Below are 26,913 nucleotides of genomic sequence, written 5' to 3' on the forward strand. Positions count from 1 at the left end.
CTGTCCCCCCTTTCCTGCTGTGTAATGGCTGTTGTTTTTCATTGGTATAAAAGACTGGAAAAGGCAAGCAATATTCTCCAATTCATTCCTCTTAGGATGATAGAAAAATAAACTATTTTCCCTATGATCTGCTTCCAAATCATTCTCACCAGCTGTGAATCTCCCATTCTCAGAAAGTTAACAGTTGAAGCTTTTTCTCCCTGTTGGTTTGTACTTAGCAATATTTTTGTAATGAGGTTCCATTTGCATTATTGGTTCCAGGAAAATATAAGCTATTTCAAGGCCCATTTCTGCTTCTTTCTGATTAGAATGGGGGTGGGAGGGGGTAATTAACATCTCTAATTTGGTGGTAAACTGACAAATACACCAAAGACCCTTGTTCAGTCCTCCTGAGTAGATTGATATTTACCAACTGCGGGGACAGAGTCCCAGAGAGCAGTTTCCAGGCTCTCGGCCTCACGTGAAAAGGTGCTGGCTCTGTTATTAGATGGCCATCAGCTGTAATCAGATGGCCATCCACTGTGGCTGGTTGGCCATCAGCTGTTACCAGTTAGACATTAGCCACTAATATAACTGCTGTGGCTACGCTACGGGGTTGGTTGGTTGGCAGAGAAGTGGACAGCGGATTGTGAATCATGTGGAGCCTGCTTCCTGTGTCTCCAACCCAGCCACCAATGAGACTACAGTGGTATGAACCCCCTACCCTTGGCTCCATTTGGTGTTCCTTTTGGCCTCACCATATCCTGAGTTCTTGTGCAAGGAGCAGGAGCTGAGACCCTGCATGACACCAACAGATACAAATAACACTTTTCTTGACTTTGCCATTTTACCCGTGTCAAAGTTGGGACTCTATTAATATAAAAGGATATCAAACCTTAATCATTGTGAAGAATAGATCCAGCTAAACCTGGCTTTGGCAATGATAGGCATTGGTAGCTTTTGGATTAGTATTAAGGGATTATATGGAAAGAGTTGCCATTTTGCCTAAAATTGTGTCAAAAAAGAAGAAAGGAAGGTGTCGTGTGGGAGACCCTGCTCACTGCGCCATTTGTCGTGTGGGGCGGCCTGCGGGGTCTCTGATCCCGCTCCCCACATAAGAACGCAGGATATGATGAGGCCAAAAAGGAACACCCACGGAGCCATAGGTAGGGGAGTCATACCACTATGGTGTCACTGGAGGCTGGGCCCACTGGACACGCGACCTGCCATTAGCCTTTCCGCCAACCGACCTACGACTCTCCTCCACTGTCCTTGACTCTGTTCCTCTGCTCTCTTCCGCTCTCCTCGGCTCCCCTCGGCAATCCTCAGCTCTCCTCGGCAATCCTCGGTAGCCGCAGTAGTTATACCAGTGGCCAATCAGCTAACCGGCCACAGCCAATGGCTCCCACAGCCTACGGCCATCCACCACCCGAACCAGCACCCCTCCACGTGAGGCCGAGAGCCTGTAAACTACCCTCTGGGGCTCTGTCCCCACAGAAGGCCAGAGAAAGATACAGTTCTGGAATTCAAGAACCCTGGGCTTGAGTTTTAATGATCAGTTAAATACCTATGAGAACTTGGAACAATTCCTCATTTGGTCCAGGTATGAAATGAGCCTCGACCAGTACTTCTTGAACTCTTCAGTGTGCTTTTGAATCCCTTGTGATGGTGGTAAAATGCAGACTCTGATTCAGTAGGTCTAGGATCCTGCATTTCTACTGTTTTCCCCAAAATAGTATTCTCTGCCTATCGGATACTTTCTATCACCCCTTCAAAATAACCCTGAAGACACTAAAGTGAGTATTAGAAGCTTACTGATTTGTATGGCAGCCAGATAATTATGCTTCTTAAGTTTTTGCAAAATTTATGGTACATAAACAATGAACGGTTATGTCAGTTTTAATTGTTAAACCAGTTATTTTAAATTTTTTGTATTATAGTATGAGTTACTAATTTTCATCCTCAGACTGAATCTTTATTTCAGTGAGTGACACAGAATATTAACAGATAATTGCATGCTACTCGTGAGGAATGCTCAGTGAAGCTCTAACCTAAGTTATGTGGACAAATCAAGAATGCTGTGTAGTGTGTCTGGTGTGTGTGGGTTGGTTTGCACACCCCAAGTCGTGCTCATAAAATTAACAAATACGATGGTGAGAATATAAGTATGGATATAAATTTGGCTTTCCACTGTTATATTTTTAACTAGGTAGTTTTAAGAGGTTTCAGAGTGTTCAAGTTTTCCCTCAGAAATATAGTCACTTGTGACAAGATGCAGCCCACTGGCAGTCACAGCAAAAACAAGCTGCCAGCTCTCCTGAGGAAGTCATTTCCAGTTCTCATTCCCCAGAGACATCAGCAGCAAAGTCAAAGATGCAACTTCTTGCAGTGTGTGCATAGGACACACTCACTCTGATGAAATGGAAAGAGGTGAGTGGGGGGCAGCCTAGCTTCTATTTTGTATCGGGGAACAGAAAAGTATGAGAGAGTTTCATTGATAATAGACAGCGATGCCTTCCTCTTAGTTAAAAAATTTCTGCTTAGAATGTAAACTTATTGAAGATATAGTTTTTGAAAAGAACTTCTTATCTAAACTCACTGGGAAAAATATTTAAAATTTTGGAGTCCTTGTTGTTTTGAAATAGCATATCATAATAATGCTCTAAAATTTGAGCTCACATGAATTTTTAAATAATGCCAAATTAATGGTGAAAACAGTTTATTGAATCAGTATACACTGATTTGAAATCTGACTTTGAATCAGTCACTCAAAAGCTCTGGGTTTCAGTTTTCCTATGTATGCAATCTTATATTGTATCTAAATGGTTAGTTTAGCTATTTACGAAGGTCCCTACCAGTCCTGCAATTCTGTCGTGTGGGGTGGTCTGCGGGGTCTCTGATCCCGCTCCCCACATAAGAATGCAGGATATGGCTAGGCCAAAAAGGAACACCCACGGAGCGATAGATAGGGGAGTCATACCATTATAGTCTCACTGGAGGCTGGAGTCACACAACCTGCAACCTGCTGTCTGCTTCTCTGCCTGCCAACCCACCCAACTAACTAACCAGTGCAGCCACAGCAGTTATATCAGTGCCTAATTGGCTAACTGGTTACAGCTGATGGCCATCTACTACCATCTACTAAGCCATCACCTTTCCACGTGAGGCCGAGAGCCTGGAAACTGCTCTTTGGGACTCTGTCCCCACAAATTCCTTGATTAATTCCCAATCATATATATATATATATATATATATATATTTTATGTTTACTTACTGATCCCAAACTATGATCACTGCTTACTCTTCTTCACACATGTTTTCTACATTTAATATTTTCATAACTTGTTCATTTCCCTTTAAAAAGTCCACACAGCTTCCTATCTGATGTTTGGACTTTAGAGACTAATAAGGATCCTGTGGTTCAGGTGAACTTGAGGAGAGGAACTTGAGAGATGACAGATGGGCTAAGATAAAGTTCAGCTGCTCCTTCTATCTTGTATGTTGGTGAGTTTTCTTGTCAAGGAGCTGTGATCTTGGGAGAGGAGTTTCAAATTGACCACAAATAATTGTTTCCTAGAAGCCACTTTTAGGTGGTGAGCCATTGTCTCAAGGAGACACACAATGGAAAGATGAAGTCCAGTGGGGAGCTGGGACTGGCTTGCTCCTTGTGAGATAAATCATGGGTGTCTCTGCCCAACCCTTGGCTATAATGAGATAATTTGCATCATGGAAATCAGCAAATGCTACAAATTGAGCTATTTATTGGAGCCAGTTGTTAAATATTTGTGAACTTTACAACTGGATGTTATACATATACATATACACACAAAAACACACATACCAATACCATCCACATTCAGAATTTGCAAATATCTTTGTCAAGGAAAAGAATGGGAATAGAGCTTCCCACTCCCAAATGCCCTATTTTTATAACTTTTCCTTAATTTAGGATATCCATGTTGTTAAAAATATGTACTTTAAAAAATCTGTACTATGTACAATTATTGCATACAGTTATTAAAGGAACACATGTTCATAATGCACTAAAATGGATTATGAATATAAGGGAGAAAATCATTCATGTTTACATAATGCAAATTATTACAATTAGTAATATTCTGGTTTAATTTTTTTCTATGTATAAACGATATGTAATTTTCTATATATAATCCTGTGAACATGGAATAATTTGCTTAATCATTACTCTGTGATTTAGGTTTTCTCTCAATGTTCCACTATGATAAATAATACTTTGATTAACAACTTGATATGGCTTAGATGGTAGAAAAGGCTATGAGGTTGAAATATAGTGGGTTCTTTTTTTGGATCCTGCACCCTCTAAATTGTTGGCAAGGTGGGGGAGATGATGACATGAACAGTTTAATCACAGCCAAGGAAAAGGCAGCTGCCCATAGAACAGTTTGGAGAACCTGGAGATTTATGGAAGTCCTATAAAATGCTAACTGAAGGGCATATGTGGGTGTGTTGAGATCTGCTGCCAGGTGGTTTTGAAAAGAGCTTGCCAAGGTTTAAATCAATCCTATCATCAGGATCAGAGTGGATGCCAGCTATTTTTTCTCATGCCCCATTCCTGGACTTGATTGAAGACACCTGTTAGGAATATTTGTCACCTGATGCATATTGAGGCAAGTAACACCGTCAGGAGAGGTTGGTAACAGCAAAAACAGAACTTTTAATTGTTGGGGGAGGCCACGAGTTTCTTTGTACTTTGGATTGCCAAATCTACCTCCAGCTTGTTGGGCGGGCATGTTCCTAAACCTACCCAGGCAGCAAATCAAGCTAACTGATCTGGTACATTGTGTTCCCTGATAGCTTTGCTTTGAATACATTTGTGTATATCTCCACCTGCTCTGTTCATCCAAGTGAAGGTTCTGTTGTTGAATGCATTTGGTTTTAAATTTATTCAGTTTTTCATTTAATTTAATTCACCAGACATTTTATGTGCAATTGTCCACTGCAAGGCAGGATGCAGTTGTCATATCCCCATTTTATTTTTCAGATGGATTGTCTAATAGAAGCGATAAGAATATTAAAATGCCCAAAATATACGATATAAGGGATAGAGACTATCATATGGGTTAACACTAAAATATGGAGATAGAAAGAAAAGGGATAAATCTGCGTGAGGAGATGTGAGAACAATGCCTGTACAGGAGGAGTGGCATGACTCATTTTTCAGCTTGTGAACATAGAATAAAGGAAATCGAGGGAGAGAGAGTTTCATAAACAAATAAGAAGCTCATGATTATATAGTACTTTTTAATAAAGGGCTTTCACATATCTTATTACAATTAATCAAGGCAGGAGTAGAAAGCACTTTGAATTGGCTAAGCATAGGTTTGAAGGACAGAGGTAGAAGTGTTTCTGTGACAGTCAATTGTTGCTAGACCACAGAGTATATCTTAGTTTGTATTCCTCCAAAAGCAGATCTCAAATAAAGACTTTAGGTAGTCTATTAAGGAAGGAACCCCAGAAAGTAGGATAAGGGGGAGTGGAGAGTAAGGCAGGAAAGGGAGGGAAGCCACTAAAGAACGTATGAGTGAATGAATAAACACATTATCATCAGGGCCAGGACTAGGGTGAAGTGAGTGGAGCCCTCACCTAGAATGCAGGGTTTAGGGTGTGCCAAACACTCAGTAATCAAGATAAACACGTTATAATGAAACATTTTTTAAGTATCAAAATTAACACAATAAAATCCATGATAAAATATTATCAAAAATTTAAATAAAGACAGGATCTGACTGCTGTGTTGAGCCATATCGGATCCTGAGGCAAATGGAAAACTATGTAAAAATAAAATTTGTATGTATTCTTAAAATGGTAAAATTTCTTTAGAACATTAAAGTTACAAAACGTTGAAAAGTCAAAAAATAGTTTTAATCATATTAAAACTCAAACCATTATTTTAAATATAAATACTTTACTTAAATAAAATACAAATTTCATTATACTTTTACTTTACTGGTTTTAAGGAAAACAAACTCACCAATAATGTTTCATTAAAATAATTAATCATTCAAAAAACACACAAAAATTGTACATAGGAGCATATGTATTTCTTTTGCTAAGTCTCCAGTGTGGCTTGGCACAGCACTGGTTACCCCTGTGGGCTTCTTCCCAATGGGGTTCCTCTGAGAATTGTTCTACTGAGAAGTTGGGAGGCTGAGGCACTTATCTATCAACTCCTGCCTCTCATTGGGTGTGGGCGCTTCCTGAGGCTGTTAACTCCCTGGCACTCCCAGCATGCTCCTGGGGTAGGCCAAGACCTATAAAGAAAGGCATTATTATGGTCACCTGGAGGGCTTTGATGTGCATCCAAGGAACACAGGCTTTTATATTGTGGGCCCTATGAAGGCTCTGAAAAGACTTTTGAGAAAATGTGGGACACTCATCAGAGCTGTGGTTTAGAAATATTTTTCTGGACTCACTATGTATAGTGGGTTGGGGAATGAGGAAAGCAGGAAGCAAGGAGGCAATTTAGAGGCAACTGCAATAATTTGGTTGGGAGATAATGTGGGATTGAGCTAGGTAGATGTGTGTCAATTGGGCTAAAAAGAAAAGAGAAGAGGCAAGAAAATATAGCAGAACTTGAATTACTGGGTCTTGAGCAACAAATGGATGTATTAGGAAAAAAGGAGGGAAGATATGTAGATGAGGCTGTGTTTTCCCATCGATGACTGAGATGATAACAATTCTGTTTACAAAGTTGATAGCTTCAGAGAAAGAGCAAACTTGGTGAGGAGATTTGGATTCGAGCATGTGTGGCAGACAGAGATCCAGGGTGGATTTATATGTCCATGAGCACAAAAAAATTTGAAAAATTTAAAAAATGATTTGGAGAGCCAAATAATTGAATGACTCTTTTTTGCTTGAGTTGATGTTCCTGAAAGAACATCCCCTTTGAGGGGATGGGAGAGAGGATTGGGGGACAGAGACACATGGAAGGAGGCAGATAATTGATCAAGCTTTCTTGAAGTGCTGACCCATGAATGGCTGGTTACCTATCCACAGAGTAAATGCAGAGCACAAATGCAACATGTGGGAGCCTTCATAACAATCTGACATGGCTGCCAGGTGCCGTGTGATGAGGCAGCCCCATGGAGAGGCACATGTAGTGAAGAAGTTGGCTTCAGATGAGATGGTAGCCCCACTTGACAGCTTGAATGCAACCTCCTGAGAGACTTTAAGCCAGTTGCATCCAGATTGCTGACCCACAGAAACTGTGCGATAACATTTATTGTTTTAAGGTACTAGGTTTTGAGGAAATTTGTTACTCAGCATTAATAACTAATATATTCACCACAAATTAGTGGGCTGAAATAGAGATCCCTTACACAAATGGTTTTCTAGAGTTGCGGGTCAGGTTGTGGGAGCAGAGAAAGGATAATTTTTCAATATCACTGAAAGGTGCTGTGCCCTTTGCTGTATAACTCACCACTTCTTTCCTGGTAAAGGATCATTCATGTAGTTAGAAGGCATTGATCTTCACTGAAATCATGAAGGAAAATATCGCTGTTGTCAGCTTTTACACTGTCTGTTATGTAAAGTCCCCAGTGCCTGCTGAGTGTAATAACCTCAGAAGTTCTGAGGCTACTGTCCACAGTCAAGGCATCGGCCACCGCTGGGGACCACTTTCAGCCAGATGTGCCTCCTACATTGAGGGTTCCCAGATACCCGTTTGTCTAACTCGTTAATGACTGTAATGTAGAGATCCTCCAGAGATGACACACTGGGATTAAGTGGGAGTGTGTATTTGAATTTCAGTTCATGACTCACATCTTATAGGAATGGCCTTCTCTGGGACTGGAATCCACAAATGTGTGGACCTTCATTCTCCAGGATTTCTAGAAACTTTAGAGTGTGCAAAGGGTAAACCAGGTGAACATGTAGGAAACTCTAGGGGATGCAAAATTTTACCTTTACTCTCTTTGTTTTTATTCCAGCTGGGCCTAAGAAATATGTTGACATAAGACAGATCAACAGGTAAAAAGTATCCACATTTTTTTAACACAAGTTTTACGGAACACTGGAGCTTTTACAAGGAATGAAGACACAAAAAATTGTGGAACCTACGTTCCTTTAATTAGGTTGAACAAAGAGGTAATTGTGGACAAGTAACAAAAACTATGTGGGGAGGCTAAAGGAAGATAAGAAAGATTTTAATAAAATCTGTTTCTATAGAATTCTCCCCATCTCAACTGCTCATCCTTGATAAGAATGCTACTTTTCTTCTGGTATGGAGAGCATATCTTTCACCTGGGAATTTCATCTTCTGCTTTTAAGAAAAAGAATGGTCACAGTGTTTTTCTTGTATTTGCTATTTTACAAGTGCCTTTACCTCAAAATAGTCAATATGCCAGAGCAGCATATATATTTTTTTATTATTAGTTTCAGGTGTACAAAGCAACATAGTGATTGGACATTTACACACCTCACAAAGTGATAACCCCACAAGTCTGTTACCCATCTGACACCGAACATAGCTATTACAATACCAATGACTATATTTCCTATGCTGTACTTTATGCTCCATGGCTATATGTATTTTTAAATTATAGTTGACATTCAATATTATTTTATATTAGTTTCAGGTGTAGAACTTAATGGTTAGGCATTTATACAATTTATGAAGCAATTCCCTTGATAAGTCTAGTACCCACCTGACACTATACATAGTTTTTATAATATTATTGACTATATTCCCTTTTCTGTACATTATATCCCCGTGACTATTTTTTAACTACCAATTTGTACTTCCTAATCCCTTCACCTTTCTCACCCATCCCGTTAACCCCCTCCCATCTAGCAACCATCAGTTTGTTCTCTATCTATGAGTCTATTTTTGTTTTATTTGTTTGTTTATTCTGTTCTTTAGATTATGTGTATCAATGAGATCATATGGCATTTGTTTTTCTTAGTTTGACTTATTTCCCTTAGTTTAATACCCTCTAGGTCCATCTAGGTTGTTGCAAATTGTAAGATTTCATTCTTTTTATGGCAAGGTAATACTCCATTGTGTGAACCACAATTTCTTTATCCAATCATCTATTGGGCATTTTGGTTGTTTCTATGTCTTGGCTATTGTGAATAGCACTGCAGTAAACATAGGGGTGCATATAACTTTTCGAGTCAGTATTTTTTGTTTCTTTGGATAAATATCCAGGAATGCAATTGTTGCATCATACAGATGGCCAATAGACATATGAAAAGATGTTCAATGTCACTAATCATAAGAGAAATGCAAATAAAAACTACAATGAGATATCATGACACATCTGTCAGAATGACAATCATCAATAAATCAACACAGAACAAGTGTTGGTGAGGATGTGGAGAAAAGGGAACCCACATGCACTGTTGGTAGGAGTGCAAATTGGTGCAGCCACTGTGGAAAACAGTAAGGAGTTTCCTCAAAAAATTAAAAATAGAACTACCAGAGCAGCATATTTTGAAGTGGCATGTCCTGAACTCCTTCAACATGTTATATATTTTGATAAATAATGTATGTTTCATGGTGTTTGACTTATCACTGTTCTGGCCAGGGGATAGATATCTATTCTGACAGACATATCAAAGATGTAACCCTTTCCCAATTTCACATTGGGCCCATTCTTTCTTTATGGTTTTCTAGATGTCAGAATTTTGAAAAGGGAATGATCCACATGGAGTAAGATGAATGTTGACTAAGAAAAGTTTCAGGAGCTCATCTGGAAATCCAACTGCTATTGAAGGGAGGTCTTCAGTGGATGACAACAGAAAGAACAACTAACATATTTCCCCATCATAGGAAACACACAGTACTTACAGCAATGCATTGGGTTGTTTGTGGAATCTGCTCGTATCCCACATTCCCCCTAGGGCAAGAAGAGATTGGGATTACCTGAGTGGCACTCAAAGAGAGGCTGGGCCATCTCTGGATCCATTCTTATCTGTGTGGGTTCACCATACTCTCTATCTGAATCCCCATTCTCCCTAACTTTGTTTAGGCTCTGAGCATTCCTTACTATTTAATGAGGAGTGAAGATTTTTTCTAAAGCTATGGCCTCCACTTTAGGTTTATGAAATTTAAAAAATATATAATGAAAGAAGTAACAAAAAATGAAGCTCTCTTTTTTAAATTTATTGGGTTGACAATTGTTAGTAAAATTACATAGATTTCAGGTGTACAATTCTGTATTACATCATCTATAAATCCCATTGTGTGTTCACCACCCAGAGTCAGTTCTCCTTCCATCACCATATATTTGATCCCCCTTACCCTCATCTCCCACCCCCCACCCCCCTTACCCTCTGGTAACCACTAAACTATTGTCTGTGTCTATGAGTTTTTGTTTCTCATTTGTTTGTCTTGTTCTTCTGTTTTTGGTTTATATACCACATATCAGTGAAATCACATGGTTCTCTGCTTTTTCTGTCTGACTTATTTCGCTCAGCATTACACTCTCAAGATCCATCCATATTGTCACAAATGTGCCTATATTATCTTTTCTTACCTCCTAACAGTAATCGTGTATATATACTACAACTTCTTTATCCATTCATCTATCGAAGGACATTTTGGTTGTTTCCATGGCTTGGCCACCGTAAACAAAGCTGCAATGAACATTGGAGCACATGTGTCTTTATGTATAAATGCTTTCAGATTTTTTTGGGTAGACACCCAGGAGAGGGATTGCTGGGTCATATGGTAATTCTATTCGTAATTTTTTGAGGAACATCCACACTGCCTTCCATAACGGCTGCACTAGTCTGCTTTCCCACCAACAGTGTATGAGGGTTCCTTTTTCTCCACAGCCTCTCCAACACTTGTTACTATTTGTCTTGTTGATGATAGCCATTCTGACTGGGGTGAGGTGATATCTCATTGTGGTTTTGATTTGCATTTCTCTGATGATTAGTGATGTTGAGCATTTTTCATATGTCTTTTTGCCATTTGTATGTCCTCTTTGGAGAAATGTCTCTTTAAGTCCTCTGCCCATTTTTCAATTGGGTTGTTTTTGTTGTTGTTGTTGTTGAGTTTCATGAGTTCCTTGTATATTTTGGATATTAGCCTCTTATTGGAGGCACTGTTTGCAAAAATCTTCTCCCATTCTGTTGGTTGCCTCTTTATTTTGTCGATGGTTTCTTTTGCTGTGCAGAAGCTTTTAAGTTTCATATAGTCCCATTTGTTTATTTTAGCTTTACTTCCATTGCCTTTGAAGTCAAATTAATAAAATGCTCTTTAAACCCAAGGTCCATAGGTTTAGTACCTATATTTTCTTCTATGCAATTTATTGTGTGAGGTCTTGTGCTTCAGTCTTTGATCCATTTTGAATTAATTTTGGTACATGGTGACAGATAATAGTCCAGTTTCATTCTTTCGCATGTGGCTATCCAATTCTCCCAGCACCATTTATTGCAGAGGCTGTCTTTTCTCCATTGTGTGTTTTTAGCTTCTTTGTCAAAAATTATCTGTCAATATTTATGTGGTTTTATTTCTGCATTCTCAATCCTATTCCATTTGTCTATGTGTCTGTTTTTCTGCCAATACCATGCTGTTTTGATTATTGTATCCCTGTAGTAAAAGCTAAAGTCAAGGAGTGTGATACTTCCAGTATTGTTCCTTTTTCTTAAGATTGCTTTGGCTATTCAGGGTCTTTTGTGGTTCCAAACAAATCTGATGATTTTTTGTTCTATTTCTTTAAAAAATGCCATTGGGATTTTGATGGGGATTGCATTAAATCTGCATATTGCTTTGGGTAATATGGCCATTTTAACTATGTTGATTATTCCAATCCATGAGCACGGAATGTCTTTCCATTTCTTTGTGTCTTCTTCAGTTTCTTTTAAAAATGTCTTATAGTTTTCAGCATGTAGGTCTTTCACATCCTTAGTTAAGTTTATTCCTAGGTATTTTATTCTTTTTGCTGCAATTGCAAAAGCAATTGTTTTTTGTATTTCTTTTTCTGAGATTTCATTGTTAGTATATAGGAATGCAATGGACGTTTGCATGTTGATTTTGTACCCAGCAACTTTACTGTATTCGTTGATTGTTTCTAATAGCTTTTTGGTGGAGTCTTTAGGGTTTTCTATATACAGCATCATGTCATCTGCAAAGAGTGACAATTTAACTTCTTCATTCCCAATCTGGATGCCTTTTATTTCTTTCTCTTGCCTGATTGCTCTGGCAAGGACTTCCAACACTATGTTGAAAAGCAGAGGTGATAGGGGACAGCCCTCTCGTGTTCCTGAACTTAGAACAAAGGGCTTCAGATTTTCACCATTAATTATGAGATTAGCTGAGGGTTTGTCATATATGGCCTGTATTATGTTAAGGTATTTTCCTTCCCTACCTATTTTATTAAGTGTTTTAATCATAAATGGATGTTGTATCTTGTCAAATGCTTTTTCTGCATCAATTGATATAATCATATGATTTTTGTCCTTTATTTTGTTTATGTGATGTATCACATTGATGGATTTGCGTATGTTGAACCATCCTTGTGCCCCTGGGATGAACTCCACTTGGTCGTGATGAATAATCTTTTTAATGCATTGTTGTATTGGGTTTGCTAGAATTTTGTTTAGGATTTTTGTATCTGTATTCGTCAGCGATATTGGTCTGTAGTTTTCTTTCTTTTTTTTTTTTAATTTATTGGGGTGACAATTGTTAGTAAAATTACATAGATTTCAGGTGTACAATTCTGTATTACATCATCTATAAATCCCATTGTGTGTTCACCACCCAGAGTCAATTTTCCTTCCATCACCATATATTTGATCCCCCTTACCCTCATCTCCCACCCCCCACCCCCTTTACCCTCTGGTAACCACTAAACTATTGACTGTGTCTATGAGTTTCTGTTTCTCATTTGTTTGTCTTGTTCTTTTGTTGTTTTTGGTTTATATACCACATATCAGTGAAATCACATGGTTCTCTGCTTTTTCTGTCTGACTTATTTCGCTCAGCATTACACTCTCAAGATCCATCCATGTTGTCACAAATGTTCCTATATCATCTTTTCTTACCACCGAATAGTATTCCATTGTGTATATATACCACAACTTCTTTATCCATTCATCTATCGAAGGACATTTTGGTTGTTTCCATGTCTTGGCCACCGTAAACAAAACTGCAATGAACATTGGAGCACATGTGTCTTTATCTATAAATATTTTCAGATTTTTTGGGTAGATACCCAGGAGAGGGATTGCTGGGTCATATGGCAATTCTATTCGTAATTTTTGGAGGAACCTCCACACTGCCTTCCATAACGGCTGCACCAGTCTGCATTCCCACCAACAGTGTATGAGGGTTCCTTTTTCTCCACAGCCTCTCCAACACTTGTTACTATTTGTCTTGTTGATGATAGCCATTCTTACTGGGGTGAGGTGATATCTCATTGTGGTTTTGATTTGCATTTCTCTGATGATTAGTGATGTTGAGCATTTTTTCATATGTCTATTTGTCATTTGTATGTCCTCTTTGGAGAAATGTCTCTTCAAGTCCTCTGCCCATTTTTCAATTGGGTTGTTTGTTTTTTTGTTGTTGAGTTGCATGAGTTCCTTGTATATTCTGGATATTAGCCCCTTATCAGAGGCACTCTTTGCAAAAATCTTCTCCCATTCAGTTGGTTGCCTCTTTATTTTGTCGATAGTTTCTTTTGCTGTGCAGAAGCTTTTAAGTTTCATATAGTCCGATTCGTTTATTTCAGCTTTTACTTCCATTGCCTTTGGAGTCAAACTCATATAATGTTCTTTGAACCCAAGGTCCATAAGTTTAGTACCTATGTTTTCTTCTATGCAGTTTATTATGTCAGGTCTTATGCTTAAGTCTTTGATTCACTTTGAAATACAATGTAATTTTCTTTTTTTGTGTTGTCCTTACCAGGTTTTGGTATCAGGGTAATGTTGGCCTCATAAAATGGGTTAGGGAGTATTGTCTCTTCTTTAATTTTTTGGAAGAGTTGAGCAGGATTGGTATTAGATCCTCTTTGAAGGTTTGGTAGAATTCACTAGTGAAGCCATCTGGTCCCGGACTTTTGCTGTTGGGAAGGTTTTGGATGACTGATTCAATTTCGTTACTGGTGATTGGTCTGTTTAGATTTTCCAGTGCTTCATGGTTCAGCCTAGGAAGGCCATATGTTTCTAAGAACTTGTCTATTTCTTCTAGGTTATTGAATTTGGTGGCATATAGTCCTTCACAGTATTCTTGGAGGATCCTTTTTATTTCTGTGGTGTCCGTGATAACTTCCTTTTTCATTTCTGATTTTGTTAATTAATGTCTTCTGTCTTTTTATTTTAGTGAGTTTAGCCAAGGGTTTGTCAATTTTGTTAATCTTTTCAAAGAACCAGCTTTTTGTCACATTAATGTTTTCTATTGTCTTTTTGTTCTCTATTTCATTTAGTTCTGCTTTGATTTTTGTTATTTCCTTTCGTCTGCTGACCTTGGGTTTCATTTGTTCTTTTTCTAGTTATTTAAGGTGTATCATGAGGTTGTTTATATGGGATTTTTCTTGTTTCTTAAAATAGGCCTGTAATGATATAAATTTCCCTCTTAAAACTGCTTTTGCTGCATCCCAAAATTTTTGGTAGGATGTATTGTCATTGTCATTTGTTTCTATGTATCTTTTGATCTCTCCTCTAATTTCTTCTTTGACCCATTCTTTAAAAGTATGTTGTTTAATCTCCATGTATTTCTGCTTTTTCCTGCTTTCTTTTTGCAGTTGATGTCCAATTTCAAAGCCTTGTGATCAGAGAATATGCTTGGTATGATTTCAATCTTCTTAAATTTGCTGAGGCTGATTTTATGTCCCAATATATGGTCTATCCTTGAAAATGTTCCATGTACACTAGAAAAGAATATATAGTCTGATGTTTTAGGATGAAGTGCTCTATAAATGTCAATTATGTCCATTTCATCTAATGTGTCATTTAGGGCTGCTATTTCGTTATTTATTTTCTGTTTGGATGATCTATCCATAGCTGTCAATGATGTATTTAAGTCCCCTAGTATAATTGTGTTTTGGTCACTTTCTCCCTTTGGTTCTGTTAGTAGTTTCTTGTTATATTTTGGTGCTCCCTGATTGGGGGCATAAATACTGATGACTGTTATATCTTCTTGTTGTATAGTCCCCTTTACCATTATGAAATGTCCATCTTTGTCTCTTGTTACCTTTTTCACCCTGAAGTCTGTTTCATCTGATATCAATATGGCTACACCTGATTTTCTCTGGATACCATTTTCTTGGAGTGTCAATTTCCACCTTTTCACTTTGAGTCTATGCTTGTCCTTGTAGCTGAGATGTGTCTCTTGCAGACAGCATATGGTTGGGTTTAGTTTTTTGATCCAATCTGCTACTCTGTGCCTTTTAATTGGTGAGTTCAGTCCATTAACATTTAGGGTGATTATTGATATGTGAGGATTTCCTGTCATTCTATCTTTAGTTTTCTGGTAAGGCTGTGTCTCCATTGTTTCTTTGCCTTTTTGTTGTTGTCTATTATTTCTGTGTGGTGGTGTTCTTTGATGTTTCCCTCTGTTTCTTCTTTTATTACAGTATATATTTCAGTTCTGGATTTTTTTTTTTTTTTTTTGAGTGATTACCCTTAAGTTTATGTAAAAGAAAGTTTGTTATTCAGACTTCCATTTTCTTCAGCACGCTTACTTTCTCCATTCCCATATTCTGGTTCAGGCCTTTACTCTCCCCCTTTTTATGTTTTGCTTGCCACAAATTGTCGCTGTTCATGCTGGTCGAATAGCCTCCTTTAGTATTTCTTGTAGTGCAGGTCATGTATTAGAAATTCCCTCAGCTTCTGTATGTCTGGAAAGTTCCTTATTCCTCCCTCACATCCAAAGGATATCTTTACTGGATATATTATTCTTGGCTCATAATTTCTCTCTTTCAATAGTTTGAATATTTCTTTCCACTCCCTCCTGGCTTGTAGTCAATCTCTCTTTTTAAACTTCTACAATTGTGCTTCCCTGATGCCACAAATGGACACTAATTAGCTGACTAGACAGAGGAAGTAGTGAAGGATAGAAGGAATCAAGAAGGAGAAGGAGAAGGAGAAGAAGAAGAAGAAGAAGAAGAAGAAGAAGAAGAAGAAGAAGAAGAAGAAAATCAGCAACCTGGCTTAATTCCTCAAATATATTATCTCTCCATACATGCATAAATAATTTTATAAAATCCAGGAGCTATTTATGATGCAACCATTTCTATAAACAGTAATTTATAAATAATGCATGTGGTTTTGTGTCCTTAAAGTGATAAAATCCTGCAGTTTACCAGTTCCCAGATAGTCACTGAAAACAGAATATCAAGATTTCTGCATCTCTAGTTTCCAGGGTGCCCCTGGGATTTGCTTAGGTTATAATAACAATAATTGCTGATATTCATTGAGAAAATATGACAGACCATGTGCTAAGGATCCCTTTTTAAAAAATCCTACAACCAATATTCCCCATCTGTACAAGGTAAATATTATTTCCCCATCTTATAAATGAAGTAACTGATGCTCAGAGAGGTTAAATAACTTGCTAAAGATCTCCCAGGTAGAAAGTTCAGACTCAAATCTGCCTGGTTCCAGAGGCACTGGTTTTTGTACTCTACCATTAGATTAGCTTATATTTCCCCCAGAAGTAGAATCTGAGGCAAAGGCTTGTATACAGGTAGTTTATTTATGAGGTGATCCCAGAGATTAGAAGAGAGGTACAAGACGGAGTGAAGAAAGGAGGAAAAACCAACATGAGGGTGCATTTTTTTGAGGTCACTGATGTGGATCACTTGGATTTGATCCTTTCAAGGCCTTTCTAAATAGCTTATAGATGTCTTTCTGAATTTTCCATCTAAGAATCAATTGAGAAAAATAGGTATTCATCAGCTCCCAGGTCCCCATGTTTGAGACTTGTCCCTGGGGACACTACCAACCCTACACTTTTAGGAAGCACATTCATACCTGGTGAGAGGACTGTTGCTTGTTGTTGGAGAAGCCCCAGAATAGAAAGGGAACAACTAACAGGACATAATTGAGATAAGACATTGTGGGTGCGGTGTACAAGTTGAAGCCTATAAGGACCTGCCTGCTGTAGCCGCAGCTGGGATCAGAGGTGAGGCTGAGAGAATGTGAGTCAGGGCACCACGGGCATCTGGCGTTGTCCTATTCTCCAAGATTCAGCTTTTCCGGGCCACCTGGACATGTGATCCTTCTGTTGATTAGCTTTGGAAAGGTGGTAAAACTTGAAAAGGTCCAGTTACACCCAAGTAATGAACCACTCCACCAAATTAAGTGTGGGTAGGGGGAGACATTATAAAGTATATAGATGGAAAGGGTTTTCTTCCTCATTAAAATGGCTGATAGTGCCAGAGATACCTAAGTTTGCTGTTGAAATAAATCCCATTTTCTAATGGGCAATCGGAGGCTAGAAGAATTTGGTTAAAGCATTGTCCCTTTCAAGGTACAAAACAAAACAAAACAAAACAAACAAACAAACAAACAAAACAACAACAACAACTTGGAGGACTAGTATTGCTCTGTCTTGAGATAGGATGAACAATGCTATAGTTTTGAGGCAAGACTGTGAAAGGGCTGAGATTTTTAGCTATTTGCAAGCTAATGAGTTAGCCTGTCACAATTTCATGGATGTCTGCAGAATACAGGAGACTCCAGTGTCAGACACAGAGGACTTTATTGCTCAGGACACAGTAAGCAGCCTGAGCATCAGCATGTTTTTGTCAGTTCTCCTTACTCTCAAGTCCAAAAGGGGCTACATGGATTAACACAAGTAGATACCTGTACGTGTAGTAGGTTGCATTATAGAAGAACTTTCAGAAGAGCTTCAGGAATCTGAATTGCAAATTGGGCAGGTATGCCCTCCCTTTGCTCACAGGCAATATTTTCTTATTTATTCTGGATAGTAAGGATGCCTGCCCTTTCCTCCAAAAGGAAATACTATCTCTGTCTTACAGGGATATAAACAAACCTGTCCTTTTCTTCAGACGGAGGCACTGTCTTTGTCTTCTAAGGCTGCTCAGTATACAAATATCCTTGAAAAGATAATCTGGAACAAAGGGAAATTAGTGTCTCACTAATAAAATGTGAGAGACTCATGAATGATTTTCTTTCAATATTTTGTTTTTCATCAAGTAGCGACAGAGTCAACCTTTAGTTGAGCCATATATAGATGTTGTATTCCTTAACAAGGCATATATCTTCAACATATGGGGACATATTTCATGACCTTGGATGAGGCAGAGAATAAGGACATGCCTTAAATACCTGGGTGAACAGCAACTTTGAATGGAGAGAGAGAGAGAGAAATGGGGGAGAGAAGAGGTGAAAGAATAGAGAGAAAGTGAGAAAAAAGAGAGACAGAGACACAGACAGAGACTCAGAGGGAAAATTCAAAAGTATATGATAGATTCAGAAAAGGATTTAAAGATATGGAAAGCATAAGTGGATGGATGGGTGGAGTAATAAAGACAAATAAATACATGGATATGTAATAAAGACAAATAAATACATGGATATATAATATAAATGCACATTATAATTAATTATAATATATAATTATTATAATTAATAATAATAATTAATTAATAGATTGATTAATTATTAATCTAATAATACTTAGATTGATTATTATTAATCTAAATTAATAATTTAGCTTATTTATTCATCTAAATAAATACATGAATTAGAATTCATGATTCTAATCTCTCATGAATAAAGTGATTAGAATAGTGAGAAAAAAAAGAAAATGAAAGACAGAGAGACCAGGGAATAAGAGAGAGATGGGTAGAAACCCACAAGGGCTGAGATGGAGTACTCAGAGAAAGAGAGAGACAGAGAGACATGAAGATACAGAGAAAGAACATGGTTGGATGGACAGATGTAAAGATGAAGAGTGCAAGAAATGGAAAGATGGCTGGATAAATGCATGGATAAAAGATAAATCATTAAATAAAGAGAAGAAATAATGCAATATGAGTTTGAACTCTGCATTCAGATCTAGTGTTTTTGTTCTGCCACTGTCTAACTGCATGGTTTTGGGCAAGTTCTTTTCTTCATCTGTCAAATGGGATTAATATTAATAATACTGACCTCATAGGGTTGTTTCTAAGTCTGAACTGAAATAATCCTCATAAATGCTTAGCAAGTTGGTAGGCCCACGGTGATGCTATTACACAGAATGATAACTTGTTACATCACCTGGGATGCCTATCCCTATGAATCTTATAGGCTTCAACATTTTCAGCACATACATTAAATTTGTGTTTCCCATTGAAGCCACAGCTGAGTCTGGCAGATGTGTCAAACCCTGATAAAGCCAAAACTAGCATCCAACATTCAAATAGCAATTTTATGCAAACGGGATCTTCTCATTAAGTTATCCTTCTGCAATCCATAATTATTGCTGAATGAGTCTGAGGTTGTCTTCATCTCCATGAAATGAGGTCACACCAGTTATACAGTAAATTAAAGGCAAATTGAGCAGATGATATGTATAAAATAAGAAACATGCAGTTTTTTAGAGCCATTGACACAGTGCTAAATGGGTTGATTTTCAATCCAAACCAAGTATTTATATAATTTGGTTTAGCATCCCAACATTCAGATGGAAACCTACATTCTTTACAGACTTGTTACTCTTTTAATCTTTACCAAGTTAGCATTTATGATGCGGAATTACTACTTGAGTCTTATGATTTCAGTTTTAGATCCAAATACATAATGTTATACAGTTCATTCTTGCTAAAGAAAAAAACTCAATATCCTTGCCTAAGTTATTTTGGTATGTCACATTATGCTGAAGTATTTCCAAATAAAGTGACATGAAAAGCACAACCTAAAATGTTTGGCTACATCAGAATGAGTTAAGGATTCTGTTTCTGGCCTGCTTCTTTAATTGTTCTTTCATGCACCCAAGCATTTATATTTCAAAGGGTAGTTATTATAATTTCTATCTAATTAAATTAGTTCCTCACACTTAATTCAATTAAGTTCCTCACTTTTAATGAGGGTAGAATGAATAAAAATTATCCTGATTTTTAAAATTAAGTGTGTTTTTTTCAAATGCTTCCTTGCCTCTCTATTCTCTTCCTGCTGGTCAACCTTATGAGTAGACGATTACACAGATGGCATAATTTGAAGAACAGCATGATAATGCATATGAAAATGCTTCAAAATACTTTCCTATCTCTTTTCCATTAAATGTCCTTCTAGTCAGAAATTTCACCATTCGATAGTCTTTCATTTGGCTTAAATAGACTTCCCTTTATAGGTCTTATTATTATTATTATTTTTTTTAAATGTAAAAGCTTATGAGTAGAAACATTTGGGTTATATTTGAGGTAAATTCATTTTATTTGGATCATTTTCCTTTCTAACCATTCAGATTCAACAAACATTATTCAACCCAACTTTAGTGGTGATGTGGGTGGAATGACACAATAAAGATGGGAGACCTGACAGTCATTTATTCATTCATTCACAGATTGTTTATTGAGCTTTTGTTATGTATCAGACACTGTGCTATGCACTGGGTATGTAATATAGACTTTTCCTCATGGAGCACACAATTTATTGAGTGAGGTGGCTGGTGTTTAAATAATTACAGAATTAATAACTGAAGATTGCAGTGGCCTCAATGAAAGAGAGTTTCAAGGAGTTACAGTGGCCTGAAAAGATTCTGTAGGAAAGGAAAGTCACCAAAAATCAACTTTTCTAGGGCCATCGTGCTATTCAGGACAAGAAACCCATGCCTGAAAATGAGTCAGGTACTCTCAAACAAGAAGTAGACACTTTTGCAGAGAAGTGGTAGAGAACAGCTTAGTGGGACAAAGAGCTGAATACTGAGCGTAATGTTTGCCTAGAAACTAGGCTCCAAGTTATGATTTTCTCTGGCCTAGATAGTTGCTTCTGAGTCATACGTGATGTCTTCTTACTTTCCTGCCAGAGGTCAGCTGTCTTCTTCATGCTTCTCAGACCCTTATTCTGAGGCTCCCCTGGCATTTACCACACGCAGTGTCAGGTAACATAGCAGTATGGATCTGTGGCTTCTCTTCCTGGACATCCAGCTCCTTGACCCCAAACTCTGAGCTCAGCATAGCCTCCATAAATGCCAAGTCTATGAATGAATGGCAACAATAACCTCTGAGAGCGATATTAGCAGTCTTATTTGACAAATAATGAAATGGACAAATAGTGGTTTAATGACTTTTCTAATGTCACAAATCCCATATGTGGCTCTTTCCAGATCTCAACCCAAGTTCCTTTAGAGTGAAAACTTACATTAGAAACTTATTATCTAAAACAAGGATATAAGGCCAATACCTCATACCACTTGAAATCATTTAAGATGAATAAATGGACGTCTTATTTCCATGTAGTTTTGTAGAGATAAAATATAGGTTAGGTTATGATACAGTAACAAACAAACCCTAAATCTCAGTGGTTTAAAGCACCAACACTTTCTTTCTCATGTATGTTATATGTCTATTGCAGGTCAGGTAGAGGTTCTGCTCATTGCTGTTACACATGAAGCAGCCATCATTGCAAACATTGCTTCTGAGTATGCCAAAGGGAAAATAGAACAAAGGGAAATTAGAATATCTTGCGATTAAATGCACTAGCTTGGAAGTGACACAATGTCACTTCAGTTCATAACTCATTACGGCTAGTTCAGAACAAGCTGTAAGAACATATAGAAGATGCAAAGATAGAATATTTGACATGCAATAATGACCCCCACAGATAAATTATACTTCATTTTGTGGCTATTTATTCATCAATTACTTATCAGCCACTTGTTACATGCCAGGATCTGTGGGCATAAAAGTATATTAGTTGGCTACTAGTGCATAATACTCAGAAAATCTCAGTGACTTATAAAATATGTGTTTATTTCTCTTTTGTGCAAGTAGCAGGTGGCTAGGATCTGGCTGATCTAGCATGGGCTCAGCTGAGCAAGACTTCAACCTACAAATTTTACAAGTTGTGAGACTACTACATATAGCCTCTATTCTCCTGAGACCAGTGGTTACATGAGGCATGTGCTTCTCTTAGCAATGACAGAAGTATAAGAAGGGCAAGAGGAAACATACAATGGTGCTTAAAGCCTAGGCTTCGAACTGCCACACTATCACTTCTGCCTTTCATTGATGAAAGCAAGTCTTTTTGCCAAGCCCAACAGCAATGGAGCAGAGAAGTATAATCAACCTTTCTTTGGACAAACTGCAAAGTACATGACAAAGGGCATAGATTCTGAAAAAAAGAATAGACTGGCAATAATAATGCAATCAATAAAGACAGTGATCAGACTGAAATTTTTAAACTAGTTTATATTCTATAGAAAAATGATTGATGGATAAAATACATAAAATTGTAGATGGACATAAGTGCTAAGGAGAAGAAAGTAAAGCAAGAAAGAGGTTAGGCAGAATGATGATAGGGATAGTGGTAGACATTTTAGGATGGCCAAGAAGGAAAACCTTACAAAATAAGATGACAATTGTGTAAATCACTTAAAGGAAGGAAGTGAGAGATATCCATGAAGATTGCTGAGGGAAACCAGAGGAAAAAAGGAATTCTAGAGGCTGATGGTAGGATCTAACTGGCATGTTTGAAGAGCAGAAAGAGGGTCTATGTGATTGAGCCGAGTGAGTGAGGAGGAGAAGACAAAAAAAAGAGAGCAGAGATTATTTGAGGCCAGTGAAACATTTTATATTTTAAGTCTGAATGAGGCGAATGTCCATTGGAGAATTTCCAGAAAACGAGTGATATGAACTGCTCCTACTTTTTGCTGGACTCTGGCTAACCTACTGGGAATGGACTGATGGGGCTTGGGGGTGGGGAGACAAGCTAAGAGGCCATTGCAATATTACAGGTGATAGACAATGATGGCTTAGGCAAGGATCCCCACAGTGGATGTGATAATAAGTCACTCTATTGGTTGGATTCTGAAAATATTTTGAAGTTGAGTCAGTCAAGTTTGCTGACAGAACAGATTTGCAGAAAAGGGGTGTGTGGTGTTAAGGTTGATGGCAAGAATATGGGCTCAATCAACTGAAAACAGAAAAAGGAATTTCAATTTATTGAGACAGGAAAGACTCTGAAGAGCCCACGAGAAAGGACAATTGGGGTTCAGTTTGGGACCCGTTATGTTTAAGGTACCTATTATTTATCCAACTGGAAAAGTCCAGCAGGTTGTCAAAAGTGAGATGCGTAGAGGAGAGGTCCAGGATGAAGCGGTGAATTTTGGAGCCCTTTTTGTATGTTTGCTTGTATGTCTGAAGTTATTCAAGGCAGTGACACTAGATGAGATCCCAAAAAGGAATGAGTTTAGTAAAATAATGACAGAACTCAAGGCCTGAACTCTGAAGCACTTCTAGCTTCCAGGGCCAAGAAGACGGCAAGGAAACAGGAACAGAAACAGAATAAATGGCTAGAGTATAGGAGAGAAACAATGAGAGCATGATATCATAGAAATTAAGGGAAAAAATGTTTTCAGAGACAGGAGTTTCAACTTAGTCCAATGCTACCCACATGTCAAGTAAGATAAGGACAGATCACTGGTAGGCGGGGAGCATGCAGGTGATTTATGATCCTGTGAGACAGTTTAGTTGGAATGAGGGGACCAAAACTTGGTCAAAATGAGTTTAATAGAGAATGGGGCAGGAGAAATTGGTGACAGTGAGTATAGATCACAATTTCAAGGAGTTCAATGAAAGGAGAGAATAAAAGGTTTTGTTTGCTGGCCACTAATAGAGGATCAAAGGAAATCTCTTTTTTTTTTTTTTTTAATAAATGGGGGAAACGATCATGAAACCTATTAGAACAAGAAAAATAAGAGGGAAAAGTTGATGAATTTATGGCCTTGAGTGGTGAAAAGGGTAGTTTTATGTGGAAATGGAAGTGTGTATTTTATCTAAGAGCTTGAACCTTTCATCCACAGGATCTAGAAGCCAGGGGCAGAGAGGCAGAAGACCGAAATACATGGTGGTAGGAACTGGGTTCTTCTATTCTGGGTGAGGAGGGAAACATCATTTGTTTACTGTCCAGAGTCAGATCTCTTACCTCCAACTGAGGTAGCACCAATCAAGCACCTTCTTAATGTCACACTGGTGCTGTAATGCCAAACAAACATACCATGTGTTGGAAATACTCAACCCTGGGACAGAGGACGGGCCTCATCGAGGTAATCAAGGACATCCATAGCAAAGGTGACCTGCAGATGCTTTTCTGACTTGGGACAGCGAGGATTCTGAAATCTGATTCCTTGTCTCCCTACAGAATCTTTTTCATACGAGAGTTGCCTGGTGTTTAAATTCTCATTCCTCTGTTGCTAAAGTTTGTGGCTCTAAGAAGGAAGTTTATTTGCTTAAGGAAACTCCATTGGACCTTTAGGGAGTGAATAAGCATTGCTTTCCACACCAAGATTGTTGAGAATTCCCTTCCTGAGAGTTGCTAGAACCCAGTTCACTGTTGATAGTATAGTTCTGAAGATCCCCGTCAGTTAGTTGTTCTGCTTGTAGCTTGTATGGCCTTCTTATGTTCTAAATACCAACTTCTTGCCCCATATCTTCAAGGAGTTCAGATGCCACCTTTTTGAAAATGCCTTTCCTTATGCCAGCTAATCAAAAATCAACAATTAAGTGATATTTAGGAGCACTTATCTTTTCTTCTGCCCTTCTGTATTACCATATCTGTGAGAGTGGAGACTGCTCCATTCTTCCAGGCATCTATGAAGGTCCACCTTACATAGAATACGTACTTAATAAATTAATAAATGGATAACTTTTTCACTTTCCTAAGACATAATTAAAATGTGGTTTAGAAAGGACTGCATGAGTAAATTGTTAAAGGTTAACAGCAAGTCTGTTTAGAATAATAGCAAATGTTAATGAATTATTTAAAAGACACCTTTTAATTTAAAAGTCTCATTTTTAGTTATTTTTATGACGGCTTACGTTGAATTTTACCTACTTTACCACTGGCTGTAGATGACAGATTTCTATATTAATTATGTAGACAGTGAATGCTACAAATGTGTTGAGGCCCATTTTTTTATTTCTCCTTCTCTTAGCTCTGTTGAAATTGGAAGTGAGCAGCACTGAACATTATCAAGATCTCTTGGAAATGGCAGTGATATGTGGTCAAATAATTATGCTTGCCATATAACTGGGAATCACTTGCCTCTCCACAACTTTGGTGTATATGGAATATCAAATATAGGATAAAGTCTCTGGGCAGACACACAAGTGTGATCGTCCAGGTTTTGAATATGTTTATTCTCTACCTGTGCCCATCTGGAGCTAATTCACTCTGTAGTTTCTGTGGATCAACCTCTTTGCTTAGTGGCTTAAACAACACCTCTTTATTAGCTCATGAACCCAGAGGTTGGTGATTTGGGCTGGAATCAGCTGGGTGGGTCTTCTGGTCTTGGCTTGGATTACTTATTTGTCTGTGGTCAGCAACCAGGTTGGCTGGGGCTGGCTATTTCAAACTGACCTCCACTCTGATAGCTCATTTTTACTCCACATATATCTTATCTCAGCAGGGTAGCCAGGGCAGTTTAGCTAGCACACAAATCCTTTCAAGGCCAAGACTCATAACTGGCATGCTGTCACTTCTGCCACATGTTGTTGACCAAAGCAAGTCTCAAAGCCAGCAAGATTCAGAAAGAGGAGAAATAGATTCCCTATCTTGATGGGAGGAGTTGGAAAATCATATATAGGCAAAAGGTCTGGATACAGGGAGGTCATTTTTGCAATTTACCACACTAGCTAAAATATAATTTATTAGAAAATCTACATGAGCAAAATAAGCCTGTTAGTTGAGTCTCCTGGTTTTGAGACTAAACTGCTATGAATTTTGTAATGGAGTCAGAAGTAGGCCCAGTTTGCTACGCCAAATGAATGTACTGCTTCTTAAAGATGGATGATGGGCTATGAGTTCTGAAATGAGAGCTCTTTCACTTGAAGTTTGTTACCACTTTAGTGGCAATAGCACGGTTCTAGCAGGGAAAGTGAATATAGTCAATAAATACCCCAAAACCTCCGAGTTGAGTCAAGGATGTCTTTCTTTATCGGCATTCCCCCGCCAACCCCCCCATCCCCTGTTTTGGAAATGTGATACTACAAATTATCACTGCCCTGTCTTCAGCTAATTTGAACACAGTCATAACTATGGTGCTTGCTGATAGTTAAGGTATTAAGAAAAAAAATGTGAAGGTTATTTACATTTTTAGATCTCTTAATGGTGGAAAGACAAGCAGAAGTGCTCATGCATTTGAACAGAGTACTCCACCTACCTCGTGAAGAATACTTCTGCCCCTTTTGTCGTAAGCATTGAACTGTCTCTTACTGTGAATCCTAAATTGAGATGGGTAGAACAGTATACAAGACATACCCCACATAGATCAAATAGAGGGTAACCTTGGCAATGGTGGCAATATTGTTTCTATTGCTGTTGGTGCCACAGTATCATCCCATTTAGATATTGTGAACTTGGGCTGTGTTTCTTTCCTCCCAAACTTCCTTAGTTCCTGTCATGTTTGCAAGCTACATTCTTCATACTTTCCAGCAATTTTTGGAGCTACTTGATGATAATCATCTCTCTTGCTAATAATCTCCCTTGCTAATAAATTCTTCTTCTGCCAAGTTAACCAGAAACATTTCAGTTGTTTGCAAATAAGGACTCTGTTGATTAATTTTAAAATATTTTCCTTTAATTCCCCTCAGGCTTTTGAAATTCTTACTCAAAATATTTTTTTTTTTTTGGGGGGGGGGACCAAACTGGAAATTAAAGCCATATTAACAGGTAAATAAAAAGCAGTCATGCCCTGCCTGCCCAGATACCCTTTACCAGGCAGATACACCCATCCCCAGATTCTGTAAGCATTGGCTGCTAAGGTCTCACAGCTTCCCTCCT

The 26,913-nt window shown here is 38.0% G+C and overlaps 1 long non-coding RNA gene across 1 annotated transcript in view; it reads left to right on the forward strand.

The window, feature by feature from the left end:
- The first annotated feature begins 2,262 nt into the window (after window positions 1-2,262).
- Window positions 2,263-26,913, forward strand: part of LOC141568114 (uncharacterized) — a 35,667-nt gene continuing 11,016 nt past the window's right edge. The window contains exon 1 of the long non-coding RNA XR_012491131.2: window positions 2,263-2,409. This is a non-coding gene — a long non-coding RNA (uncharacterized LOC141568114). The remainder of the gene's footprint in view (window positions 2,410-26,913) is intronic.

The sequence above is a fragment of the Rhinolophus sinicus genome, chromosome 13 (assembly GCF_057876585.1).
Source record: "Rhinolophus sinicus isolate RSI-liver-muscle chromosome 13, RSI-T2T, whole genome shotgun sequence".
NCBI lineage: Eukaryota > Metazoa > Chordata > Mammalia > Chiroptera > Rhinolophidae > Rhinolophus > Rhinolophus sinicus.